General features: G+C 31.5%; 1 pseudogene; it reads right to left on the bottom strand.

The window, feature by feature from the left end:
• Positions 1-4,312: 4,312 nt before the first annotated feature.
• Positions 4,313-15,040, bottom strand: part of LOC128184052 (neurotrypsin-like) — a 32,954-nt pseudogene continuing 22,226 nt past the window's right edge.

Genomic DNA, 15,040 nt, shown 5'->3' on the forward strand with positions numbered 1-15,040 from the left:
TATCCGCGTTTGAGAAGAATAATACACCATATAACCTCTGATTTATGCATTGATAGATAACACAAGTTGAACAAAGACCCCTGTTGATTAAAATATCAGTTTAACATCGTTCACGTGATTTAAGAACATATTACGTTACCTCTAGCTATAGTCTCTTTATCGATTTTAAACACTAGGAAAATAAAAAAGTGAAACATACATATAAATGTTATTACAGGTAATACCTACAATTATTGACCTCTGCTGAGTTTCAGAGTGCTTATCAATATGAAGCCCCAAATCTGGGATACAGGGTGTTAGTAAGCCCCTCAAATTATATTTCCATTAACTGAATTATACGAAATTTGCTATATTCACCAGGCTAGCGTTGCCTGTTACTGGTCGTGCAAACCCAATTCCTTTTTAGGGTCGACAGGAATTCCCCGGAACCATATCCTCATTATATGTATGAAGTATGAAGGCCCAAATATGGGATCAAGGGTGTAAGCAAGCTTCTTTAATATAATTCCCATTATAACTGCATTATATGAAATTTGCTTATTTCAGCAGGCAAGCTATGCCTGTCACTGTTCGTGTTAACCTAATTCCTTCAGAGGGTTGACTTGGCTTTTCCGGGGTTCAATTTTTACCAAATATGAAGACACTAATATGGGGTACAGGGTGTTAGCCAGCCCCATAATATTCCCATTATACCTGTATTAAACGAAATGTGCTATCTTTACCAAGCTTATTACATGTATGCTGTTACTGGTCGTAGAAACCCAATTCCTTTTAAGGTTCGACTGGACATTTCCACGGCCCATTCTTACCTTACAAAATATGAAGGCCCCGATATACGATACAGGGTGTTAGAGTAAGTCAGTCCCTTAAATTATATCCCCATTACTACTGTATTATACGAAATTTGCATATTCACCTAGCTAGCTATACCTATTTATGGTCTTATAAATCAAACTGCTTTTGAGGGTCGACTGGATACTACCAGTGCACAATCCTTACTAAATAGCTATATAGCTAGCATAATATCTATATTATACAAATTTGCTAGTTTCACCAGACTAGCTATGCCTGTTATTGGTCGTGTAAACCAAGTTCCTGCAGTATAGGGTCGACTGAACATTACCAGGGCCCTTTCCTAACTAAATCTGAAGGACCAAATATGGGATACAGGGTGTCATCCAGCCCCTTAAATAGTATTTCTATTTCAATAGTATGTAACGTATTTTTACCTTTTCGCCAGGTTAGCTAATTATGTCTATTGTCAGTGACAATTTTTACTATATGACTGTTTGTTTCAATAATAAAGTAAGTTTATTTGGATTTTTCAAGGTCGTTTACGGAATTTGAAAAGTGAACCGACAACAGAATTCTGTGGTCGGTTCACTATTCAAATTGCCATTAATATAATCTAAAATATACATGTACAATATAAAAACGGCACTGATTATAATTAACTTGTGTTAATTATGTATCGGGAATATGGATGAAGCTAGCAAGTTAACGCGTTACAATATTCCAATCGCTTACATCTGATTTAGATTTTTTTTCTATAAAGTACATGCATAAAAATATCAAAATTATGATTATACCGACAAAATACAGCAATTTTTTTATATAAAAAGACTCACATAGTGCTTTGAGACACTCATATAAAAGATGCATGAGTATTGTCAAATATGTGACCGCATTGATCAGTCATGACCGACGGAAAGAGATTACATGACCAGAGTTAAATAGTTAACTTGTTTCAAAGACGTTTATATTTTACTGAAAAATAATAAGCTTGTACAAAGATTTTGACATTAAAGCATAAAAAACAAATAAGCAATGATATTTCATTTTTTATTAGATACACTGAGTAAAAAGGAGGAAAAAATCAAACATTTATAAAACTATTGTTAATAAAACATTTTAGCATAATTCTTTCCATTTTTATTCAAATAACTAGTGAGCTTATCGAACATCGACGATAGATGTTAACATGATTTAAAAATAAAAATTACTTCATGAATCAATAAACGATCGTATTTGTAATAAAATCATCTAATTTTTTGGGGGGTTAAAATTTAAATTCATACGCATTTATGATTAGCTAGCATGTCTTTTTTTAATTGTTTATCATTGGGCAGAAATATACGTCCCTTAAAAAGCTGTCATTGTATAGGGTGAAACTACCAAACGATACAAACAGTACTCTGCTTTTTCTAAGCAAAACATCTTTGGGTAATGTAAAAGTTTCGATTTCTTGGAGTAAGCAACACGAGGTGAAACGGAACCACTGAAAACATGATCTAACTAGAGATATAACATATATCTTAGCCATTGGGAAAAAACGTGAAACGATTAAATATAGGCACTCAATAAAAGAATAAAAAAAATATATTTTGTTAGTTTAATTGGGGTAAAAATGTCTACACATCAAATCATTTATATATTTTTATTGTAGTTAGAGTGTACTTTCGTACTAGCGCATATGAGCATGGTTAATGTAGACAATAAATGATTAAGAGTTTTAACCTGAAACTCTAATGAAAACTCATTTGTAGATGTCAGCAATGAGTACAGTGTACGATGCACGTATCTAGTAATGCTTTATCATTGATAGAGAGAGAGAGAGAGAGAGTAAGAGAGATAGAGAGAGAGAGAGAGAGTGTGTGTGTGTGTGTGTGTGTGTGTGTGTGTGTGTGTGTGTGTGTTAACAAAAATAGATAACGACAATATGAACTATTTACCTGCAGCAGTACGTGTAATCGTCGACCGTTGTTATGACGTTAAAGTACATCATAATAATCAAAGAAACAAGTCCGAATACATTAATAAAATGTTATCAGTAGGTAATCAATGGTACATTAGTAATTCTGTGCCCCTGAGCATGTGTATCAAAGTTATATTAGTCGTAATTCAACATATCTCATTGTGTCGTGATGATATTATCTAAAAACGATATAACGATGATACGTTGGAATAGTTTGTACGAAAAATTTGATTTACAATGCCATGATGCCAAACAATGATCCAGAGGAATCATATTTGCAAGTGTATTTTTCCGTAAAAAATATTGACTTTAAACATTGATTCACATATTGTTCATATTTTTTGACTGTATATTTAAAAAAAAAATCAGTCTTAATTGTGAACCTTTATACAATTGGTATTATTTAACAATGAAAAATGACTAATTTTTCAACCATCACAAATCATGACTTTGCAAATGCTGGAAATGATGTATTTCCTGCATATATAAAGCAAAGAAGGCAACTAAAAATTCTAAAACTAGGTTATAATATGGACTGTGAACCTTTAAACAATTGGGATTATTTAACATTGACTAATTTTTTAACCATCACAAATCACAACTTTGCTAATCCTGAAAAATGATGTATTTCCTGCAAATGTAAAGCAAATAAGGCAACTAAAAAGTTAAAAATGTTAAACAATACTAGGTTATAATGTGGACCGTAAGTTGAGTAGTAAAAATCTTCAAAAATTTATAATATATTCTACGGTGCTACCGTTGTGGCTAGCGCCACAAAAGTTACACTAACCTTAAATCATTGTCAACTTAGTGAGACTTTGACAGTAATCAACTACCATCAACGAATTTTTGAGAGAGAGAGAGAGAGAGAGAGAGAGAGAGAGAGAGAGAGAGAGAGAGAGAGAGAGAGAGAGAGAGATAATATTTTTGTTTTAAAAAATCTTACAAAATACTTAGACTTGCTTCCTCCTAAAACCTTTTTTAATTTTGGAGAGAACTGATCAATCTGTAAAATGCAATTTATTTAATTTTGGTCAAAAGTGTAAACAATAAGTACAGTAATTTTTTTGCTCTTGTACCTTGTTGTTATCTGACTTTTAATGTTTCCTCCTGGTTCACATCTATTTTTTTTTAATGTTTTTTTTTTGCTTTCTAATTATATACATTGAATGTTTAATGGTTTGACAATATGTAATATCTGCATAGATTTTTTAAATGTTTATCTTTTCTCTTTATTCTTTTTTATTTAGTCCAAAATGACCTATTTTTCACACCCTTCCTTACTTATATTTACATGTACTGCACATGCATGCACAATTAGCTTAAAATTGGATCGATATAAGGAATAGGAAATCATTCTTTGAGTATTATGAGGTGATAATTTTGGCCGGGGCGTGATCAAATCCAATAAAGCCCTAAAGGCTTAATGATAGATTTGATCACGCCCCGACCGGAACTATCACCTCATAATATTCAAAGAATGATTCCTTATTACTTATATTTATATAATTTTAAGCTATCGTGCTATTAGATATTCAAATAAAAATATGCAAACCCCGCTGGCGCCTCAATTTGACGTCATTTGTATTAAAGGTTATATAGTTCAAAATCGATACGTAGTATTATCACAGGCAAAGACACTGGAAAATGTAAATATACGACAGTAAAGTACTGTTCTTGCTTGATCATATACAGTGTAACCTCTCTATCAAACAAAAACAAACATTAAAAAACAAATCATCTGAGGCAGCTATCGCAGTTTATACTGAGAGAGTTCACTATTACTGACATATCACACCAGCGTCCTCTGCATGTACACAATTATGAATACCAAATCCAAGGAATTGACAATCCGTAAGCATTGTTTCATTGCCAATACAGTTGACATCGTCCATCCAAATCTGTCCATTTCCTTGACCAAAATATGCACTAGTTGTAGCAATAGCTGATCTACATATATAAATAAACGATTTTTTAAGTTATCTATTTCTTTATTACAGAGATATGTCACAGGACTAATTACAAAGTTCATAATTCATCATAATTGCGTTCTTTTCAACATTTTATGTTTTCATTTCCCATTGTTCATTTGTTTCGTTTCACGCTGCTTTATTCATTCACTCATTCATTTATTCTTAGTATGACAGTAGTACAAGAGGTCACGTGGTTGCGTTGGCGGGCGGATCGGTGAATGAATGGGTGTGTTAGACTGGTTTTTCGGGTTCCAGTGAGTGTCAGTAATTTTTAGCACGAACTTTGAGAATTTATATCATGATGCCATCAAAAACAGAGTCGACAACTCGACTATTTATTTTGTAGTCATAAATCGCTGTTATACTTGGTGAGTTATTTTAATTAAATCTATGTAATATCAATACGTGTACTATCTACCTTAAGGTATCCCACTCCTCATGTTTTGATTTCATTGCGCAGATGATCATTATATTTAAAATGAATATGATTTTATTTATTTAATCATCACAGATAGATTATTATTTCATAATTACACAACATTCATAAAGAAAATCCATTTGAATTCAAGAATCAAACAAGTTTTTTGGGGAACTATTTTTTCGTGCGGAAGGTTTTTTAGACGAAAATGACAGAAACAAGCAATTTTATGAATTTTCAATATACTTTTCTTTTTATTATACTTTAATCATTATTCACATTTTTAACATTTGATAGGTTTGTAACATATTTTATAGGTTCTGTGTGACATGTACAAAATCAAATCTTGAGAATGTGAAAGCCGTTTAGCATAAAATCATGCATATATATAGAACATGTCTGAATTTTTTAAGCCAAATTTTGCGAGAATTTTACCTTTGAAGCCCTATATCTAAAATTTGACTTCACTGACCCCCATGTTATATTATGTCAAAATGATACTGATTACATATTTAGGCAAACTGGATTAATCTTATTAAATTCTTGATATTCAACAAGTTTTTATTTCATATCCAATTGTAACAATTGAAGAAAATGTCTATTCTAAGTGCAAAAAGGTCACAAAAAAATTTATGCAGCTTTGTACAAATTTGTTCGTAATCCCACTATTCAGTGTGACCATTGTGCATAATTAAAAACAATATTTGAAGAAATAAGTTTGCTTAATCAAAAATACTGACAACAAATCCTAATCAGGATGAAATTGCATTTTAGGTGCAAAAAGGTCAAATTAAATGGGCCATAACTCAGAGGGATGGATACTGATCCCCCATTATCTTTGTATTTTTAAGTTTGTTTTGTCTACAGATTTCAATGATATACTTCTCAAGAAAATCTTGATACAACAACATTGAGGAGTGGGATACCTTAAGATAAAGTTAATGGTTAATGTATGGAATGAGAGTGTTTTAAATATAATAGTATATGATTAAAGATCACCCGTGGAAACTGTTTATACAATAAATTCAGTATCATTCCATAAAAAGGCCTTGGAGTTCTGGTTCCCAATGAAGCTCGGAAAATATATAATATCAGCTACCCCTTAACAAATGCACATTAAATAACATGCTAATGTATTAACTTAATAATATGCTAATGTTTCAACTTTATAAGCACTGAATCTAGATCTTATATAATTACAAGATAATTATTTGCTGTAAACAAGATTTGCGATGGCAATGTTATTGCAAAAACTTCTCGTGGCTTGTTTGTTCTTATTTAGATAAGCTTCATTGTTTAAGTCGCGAATTTTTCACAGGATAAAGCTCTGCCATTCAGTCAACTGAATGTAAACTGAATGGTCTGGAAAGGTAACTGAATGGCATAGCTATGCCATTCAGCCCCATTTCCGTTACCTTTCAGTCACTTTTCAGTTGACTGAATGGCAGAGGTTCATCCTGTGTTTTGTGTCAGTGAACTAATTTACAGGTATGACTTGGAAATGGCAAAACAATGTCGTCGCAAAAGAACGTTGGTTTACAGTTAATAATTTGATATATTGATATAAAGTTTTGTAACTCAATGTATAAGTTTAATATAGCCTCATCTGATAGTCCATTTCGCCATAACATAAACCTTTACTTTGGTCAAATACGGTCGAGCACCGGTACTGGTGGTTAGATTAACATTTTTTTTTAATCAAAATATTACAGCCACGCTTAAAAAAACTTTTATAATGTAAAAAATTCTTTTGTTGACATGTCATACAAGAGATTTGTCCCCTTAAGATACATTAGATTGAAACACAATTCATATAATTTTGGGCAGCCCTGTCGTCTTTGTATCATTTGACTGACAAAAATAACACAAAAATACATGCCAAAAAGGATGAAAAAAGGCTGTCATATAACACCATTTAATTCATTTGATAGTATACTTTAAGACCAGATGACACGTTCCTCTTTTTGTATCTCCTCGAAATAAAGAGTTCCATTAAAATTAATATGTATAATTATTTTTTGAATGATTAGAATTTTATGCTATTGCAATCTTAAACCTAAATGGCCGAATGGTTAGAACGGTGGCCGCTCAATGCTAAGAGCGGAGGTTTCTAAGGTCGTAAGTTCAAACCCTGGCCCCGGCTGTATCTATATACACATGCATTTTTATATCAGCAATTCAAAACTTAGTGTATTTTCAAGAAGATTATATAGGAAATTGCTTACTCTAGTATTTTGCAGAAATGCCTGGTAATGTATCCTTATTTTTTGCAAGAAATAATGTCAAAGTAGTAGTAAATAAAAAACAAATTCCTGGAAAAAGTTATATAACATTGAGAAACGTATCGTCTGACCTTAAATAATAACATTTAAAATGCCAGGTTCATGTATTGAATGAAAATATAACACCAGTCAAATATTTACTTTTTGTATCCAAGCATTCTGCAGACAACTTGAGCATTGCTAACTGTCCAGATGTCGTCACAGACGGTTCCCCATACGTTGTTGTACAATACTTCTACACGTCCTTCTCCGTAATGACTCCCGTTTGCCAGTCTCACTTGCATAAATACTGAAAAAGGAAACAAGTAAGTTTACATGAAATAATCGCAGCCACATGCGCATGGACAAGAACACACGCTGAATGAATTTAGCACTAAAAATGGTGCTGGACACAAACACTATTTTCTGAACAAGCTGTCCCTTCCTCAGGGCACCAATATGTTCATTATATAAAACATCATATGCAATGAAGAACAATTAATAAGGATTAAATCGGGATTTGTACAATCAAACAAATTCATTGTCAATTTTCTTAATACTTTCTTGTTTATTCCTGATAAGTAAAGGAATGATATGCACAAAGATACATGTTTTTGTTTACTTTCGGAAGTATCAAAATCTTACCGACGGGAATGCAGACCGAATTACCAAATGCTGATCGAACACATTTCGAGTAAGAATTGCAAGTCACAGCTCCACAAGTTTTGTTTGCCTATCATCCAGTGTTCCAAAAAGGAAAAACAAACAAGTAAGTACAATATTTTTTTAAAGATACAATTACGACTTCGAGTAAAACACGTAACAACTACATGTTGTTACATAATTTCTAAGGATGACTATATTAATCCCAATTGCGGCATGCACTGACTCTAAGCTTTCAAATAATTATTTCACTTTAAAAATTTAAAACGTTGCAACTTGATGAATGGTGAGTATATTTTCTTAAATGTTTTTTTAGTATAGGGTCACAACCCGATTCACTGTCGATCTGTATTTACATTAAGACAAAGGGAAAAATAAGAGAATGGATATGTTTGGCTACTCTTACACATGTGCAGGCCATAACCACCTTTATCCTACACATAAATTTGTATGTAAACTTGTTCTAAACAAGTAATGTTCGCTACATTAAAAGTAATTACAGGGTTTTCCCTGCATCTTCCCCCATTACAATTACTTGTAAAATATTTAATTCTTATCATGTCCTCAAAGAAAAAAAGAAAAAAAATTAGTTATAGAAAATTAAAGAAATGAAAAATGAATCAATTCTATATCTTAAAATAATGGATTTTTTTTAATTTTTATATGATATCATGAAGGAAACTCTGATGTTTTAATAAGCCTCTGTCCGTAAAACAAAGTATCAACGTATTAGAGCTATGTTGTTAGTGTTTTTCGGCAATAATATATACATGTAAATATGATACAAAGATAGTATCCAAATCAGAAAACAAAATTCTTAAAAAGCAAAGACGGCGTGCTCTTAAAAAGATTAATTAATTCTTACTGACAACAGTGCTCACGGTTAACTACTTGTGTACAATTCATATTTTACATTATATTTCATAATTTTATTATTGTATATTAATTTCCGCAATTAAATAAAAGCATCCATAAAATTGTCCTGCTTAAACAAAAGGAAGTTGTTCTTTTGACTCATTACAATAATTCAATGAAACGTAATATTTGGACAATATCTTTGAAAGCTCAAAACCAAAACTACCAGAAGATTTTATTAAAACTTTTTAGATAAAGAATTATGTCGGAAATGAGGTCAAAAATTATACTGAAACTGTAGCTGAATGAGGTCAAAATTTAAAACAGTTCCTGAAAAATCCCCCCCCCCCCAAAAAAAAATAAATTAAAAATTGCGTCTGCTGAAAACATACTGAATAAAAAGAACTTACTGGGCGTAGTATCTCTTTGTAGACATAGTCACTGTCATTAATCAAAGAAAGAGTGCTGTTTTTCCATCCATTGTTCAGCCCACAAACTAGGTGTCGGCGGTTGTAGTTAATAGACAAACATGCACCGTAGGCTTCACATTCCCTGAAACACATCTGCAACCCAAACTTTTCTAAAAACTTAAATGGGACCAATGGTAGCTTTTTTCCGAACTCGAAGCCCTCATTCATAGCAGACGATTTTAGATTACAACTGCATGTAATAAACACACAGAGAAGTACAGGAATATACACATTCTTTGGCATATATGTACCCATTATCGTGCATTGATACATAATGCTGGTTGTATCCCGACCATGTACAGTTAGAGAGTCTTTAACAAACATGACCTAATGTAATACACCAGATCTTTTTCTCAATAAATTTGACAAATTTAAGTTTTTGTTTTAAATCAGATCCATACAATATTTTCCTTTGTTCAATGAATATTTGATGACACAGGAATGGTTCTCCCTCATTTTATTCAATACTTTATATCTCGCTCATCCTATTGATATTATTGGCTGCGAAACTGAAACATAAATTACACTAACACATAGAAATTAACAACACTTTTACTTTGCTGAAAAACAAGAGCTAGGTTTGGACTTATATCCATAATTTCTTTTAACAGTGTGCTGAAGCTTATTTGACACTTTAACATGTCAAATTATTAATATACAGTTGACTTTTTCACTTTTTGTGCTTCTTGTTTAGCAGATATGATATTTCAGAGGCCATTCCCGAAAATCGGAACATTTTGAAAAAACAAATCGTAAACCGTCTTTAAGAACATATCCAATAAAACCAATGCTAACAATTTTCAAATATGGGGCTATGTTCTAAATGTTTTCACCTCTGCATTTTGCTCAAGATTTCAGTATTTAAGGTTTTCCGTCTTCACGAGGCGTTAAAACAAATCAAGTTTTTAATAAGTTAGACAGTTACTGTTCTTGTTCGACCGTTTTAGTTATCCTGATACATAATAAAGTACATTTTGCAATCATAACAAAATGACAAACTTTTATTTTTATAGAGCACTTTCGTTTGTCCATTTCCTGTTTCGAGGTTATAAACTTTTTCTAAACCAGTGGTGATTACTGAAAGAACCAAACTTATTGGAAATATAGCACAATGTGTGCAGATGTGCTTAACATGTTTTGATTTTTTTTATTGGCGTCATAGTATACGTATTAACAATTAATGCTATAACTATGTATGAAATATTGCTGTTTAAAATTGTTATACCCACACTTTCTGAAGAAAATTCGGGTATATTATTGTTACATGTACCCTGTTCCGTCCGTCCGTCTATTTGCCCGTCCGTCTGTCAGGTTTAACTTTCTCAAACTGTTTTAAAATCTTATAAACCAGGAAACTGAACTTTGGTGTTTGATTTGGGTTGTCATGTAGTTTTGTAAAAAAAAAGTTTCAAAAAGTATCTTGTAGTCTTGGGGGTTAAATAATTGGTAAAAAATGACGTTTTTTTTTCATAAAAAAAAACTTCTTCCTCGAACTCCTCTTACATTTAAAACAATAAATAAATCATTTCTTGGTATATGTTTTGAGGTGTCCTATACATGTAGATGCGCAATAAGTAATGGAAATTTCAAGTTTGTCCGGGGGGGGGGGGGGGCATTAGGTGATCGAAAAATGCCAATTTTGTTTTTGTTGTTGTATTTTTTTTTTTTTTTTTTTAACAAAAAAATCTGGTTTCAAAAACGTAAACTTTTTTTTTCATAAAACATGATTTGGGTGTCGATTTTAAGTCTGATCAGGTTTCAGAAATTTTTTATTTATTAGGGAGACGGCAACAAAAAATAACGTTTTTTGCAAAAAAGTATGGTTCCCGGCACTCTTACAACTTTTTGAGTAGCTACGTCATCTCTTGGGATATAATTGGGACTATATTTTAGATGTACAATAAGGATTTAAAAAATTTAATTTCACCCAAGGAGTCCAATAGTAGCAGAAAATTGACGTTTTATACTCTTTAAAAATCTAGATCCCAGAACTCCTCTTATAATTCAATGAATAGACACATGATAATTTTATATGATAAGGGCTGTCCTATAGATGTGCATAAGGTTTTAAAAATTTTGAGTTTCATCAAGGGAGCCAAATAATAGCAGAAAATTGACATTTATCACTCTTAAAAAACCTAGATCATAGAACTCCTCTTATAATTCAATAAATAGACACATCATAATTTTATATGATAAGGGCTGTCCTATAGATGTGCATAAGGTTTTGGAAAAATTTCATCCAGGGAGTAAAATAATAGCAGAAAATTGACGTTAATCACTCCTTACAAAACCTAGATCCCAAAACTCTTCTTATGATTTAATGAATAGACACATCGTATCTTTGGATATGATAGGGACTGTCCTATAAATGTGCAATAAGGTTTTGAACAACTTAATTTAATCCTTGTTGTGTAATAGTAGCAAAAAATTTACATTTATCCGTTGCACGGATCTAAAGAAGGGGCAGGGACTCCAGACCCCCCCCCCCCTCCAAAATTCAAATTGCCAAACATATGCCTAGGACACCCCCCCCCCCCCCGGCAAACTCACATAACTGTCCCCCCCCCCCCGCTTCCCCAAAAAAATTCCTTGAGCCGCGAATGTATCCCTCCTTAAGGTGGAATAACACACCTGGAAAAAGTCACTTGAATTAACAGGAATTTTGTTGAAAATGAAAGATATAATGATAAATAAGCTGTACAAATGTCAAAAAGCTAAAAAATTTGCAGTTTGGGGATAAAAAAATGAATATCCAAACTAATTATTCCAGTAAGTAACAACAAAAGCCCCTGAATTCGAATTTGGGATGTACGGGTCAAAAGTCCGAGACATTATCCATTCGCTATTGAGTAAGTTACATGTGTCAGTCCATGAAATCCTTTTAATAAAACGAAATGTCGTTTCAATCAGCGGTCGGCTGAATAAAATGACGTTTTTATTCCTCAAGATAAAAAAACCCTTGCATTTATTTTTCCTTGAAATAAAAAACCCCTTAAATTTACACTCTTTTTAATTGTCGAATGATCAATTAATGATTTTAAAGATAATTTTGAGTCTAAAAAGTTTTATAAACTGGTAAAAAAAAATCCTACACATCAAATTAAACCTCGCATGATTGACAAATGATTTACTGAGGTTTTTATAAGTTATTACAGGGAGGAAGGGGTATTTTTTCTTCATGTATTTTTATGGGATTGTTCTGACCCCATGATACAGGAAAATACCAAATATCTTGAAAACTGTTGAGATCCTTACCACTAAACTTATTTATATTCTTCTTTCTAATGTCATTATGATGAATGGTGTAAATGGTGTAAAGTACATGATCCCCAGGAGTTGTCTTTAAACTTTGATATCTTTTCACCCGGCTTTTGTGAATCAGTTTTTAAAAAAAAGATTTTAAATTGTATGGTTATCAATACTTAAATCGTTATTATTAGTGAAACTGATATCAGATAACTTTTAATAATAAATGCTAACAGATGTTCTGTGTATCTATAGCATATCAATAATTTGATATATCGACTGTAGATAAATCAACAGTGTTTATTTTATGAAAAAAGTTGTAATGAATCATACCGTCAATGCGGATAAATACAACTAAAATTAACTGTTATCATATCAATGACAATAAGTATTTAATTATTAATTGATTAATGATTTCATAATAATGTAATGCATTGATATCGTTTTCATTTTATTCATTTACTCATGGCAGACCGGTAGTATTCCTAAAGTTGTCCAATATTTTGCGTGAAATTGTGTTCTTGAGTCATCTAAAGAATGGCTAAAAATACATAGATATTTGATGCAGATGATATAATATTTACATCTAGATTGGTGTAGGTACCTTTTTTATTCGCCAGTACTTCCACTCGCTGCCGGAAGCATATTGAGAAATCTTGGGGTTTTTTTCTCCACCTTTTTTTTATTTTTTCTTCGGTTAATAGACACGCTTAACTGGATGCAGAATATATAATTTGTTTTAAAATCAATGAATGCATTCTCTATATGTTGGGCTTCAAAGCAAACGTTCCCGTGGACTTAAAATAATCAAAATAATCTTTTTAACAAGAAAAAATAAAAAATTGTGTGCTTTCATTTCATATCATTTGCTTCTTATTAAAGCAATATGAGCTGAAGTTTTAAGAATTTTTTTTTGCTGCAAAACCCTGCTAGTACGATCAGTCTGCATGTAACTTTAACATTTACGATAAAAAAGAATTGAAAAAATCATTGATTTTTGTCAGAAGAAAGATTTCTCTTTTAAAGAATATATATAGCAATCCAATTTTTGTACAGGACGACAATATTTCAATCTTGCTTCAATTAAGGTTTCTTAACGGCTTTTCCCACTATAATAAGGCTAACAGAAATGAAAAAACTATGATATTTGTTGTCATTTTTGTAGAAAATAACATTTTTGTTAAAAAAAATTCAGCATGAAAATTGCAGCTCATATTGCTTTAGTGTTATTTTGTGCGCCAACTTAAGGCTAACACAATTGATTAAGAGAACATATTTGTAGGATGGTTTTTGAAATAGTATTGTAGGAAGATTGTTATTATAAAAGTAACTACAAGGTGTTAGCATATTTCTGGATCCACTAATGTATTTGATATGGCGGTATGTGATATAATAATTGCGTTACTTATTGTACATATAAAAAATTCTCATCTCTTCATACTTATTTGTTTGGTCTGATTCTGTCTTGATTATATGTGGGTGTTTTCTTCTTTTAGTTAATTCAAAGTTATATTATGCTTATACAAACAAAAGGTTTATGTATATCAATGAACACCTTTGATTGACATAGTTCTGTGGAAAAAATTGATAAGTCCGAAAAAGGATTATGCTTCTGTCGTATGGGACGCAGTCACACATTTAACCACGCATGAAATGAAAATGGTGCAGCAAAAAGCAGCACACCTCATTATTTGGAATAATATACCCTTTATTTTTTCATATTTTATTTATTACTACATATAGTTAACGATTGAGACTTTAATCATAAAATAAAAATGTAGGAAATTTAAAAATGAACGAAAGTGAAAGTTAAACATTGTTCACCCGAGGGCAAATCAAATATACAAACATATTTTCAATTAAACCGATAGTAATCATAATGCAAGAAATCGGTTTAAAGTATTTCGCTGTATAAGTCTTATAGGCCATGTAACTCGTTTACAATAAAAAAAATTTAATTTCACGCACCTGTAAAATTGAAATTCAGTAAAAAGCGCAAAACTAAGACATCTAAAGAAATACTACACGTCTGCCATGAGTAAATAAAAAAAAGGTGAAAACGAAAACGTTGCATTATAGGAAATATGAATTCTTGATCAATAAATAAGTTTCTGAACTGATATAATATTGCGGTGTTTTTTATTTCGCATTTCACGCTCTAGTTAAATATGATTTAGTTTTAATAATTTGAAGTAAACGGTCAGCTTTTTCAAATGCAATAACTATACGAATTCAAATTGACTTGATTTTCTTTTAAAAACAACATTGTTGATTAATTTATAGTCGGGATGATATTATTTCATTGATTTACTACCTACATTGAAAGGCTGTTAGCATTAATTATTAAAATCTATTAAGATACAAGCTTCAATAACGTTTGAAGTATTGGTAACCCT

The sequence above is a fragment of the Crassostrea angulata genome, chromosome 5 (genome assembly GCF_025612915.1).
Source record: "Crassostrea angulata isolate pt1a10 chromosome 5, ASM2561291v2, whole genome shotgun sequence".
In the NCBI taxonomy this organism is placed as follows: Eukaryota; Metazoa; Mollusca; class Bivalvia; order Ostreida; family Ostreidae; genus Magallana; species Magallana angulata.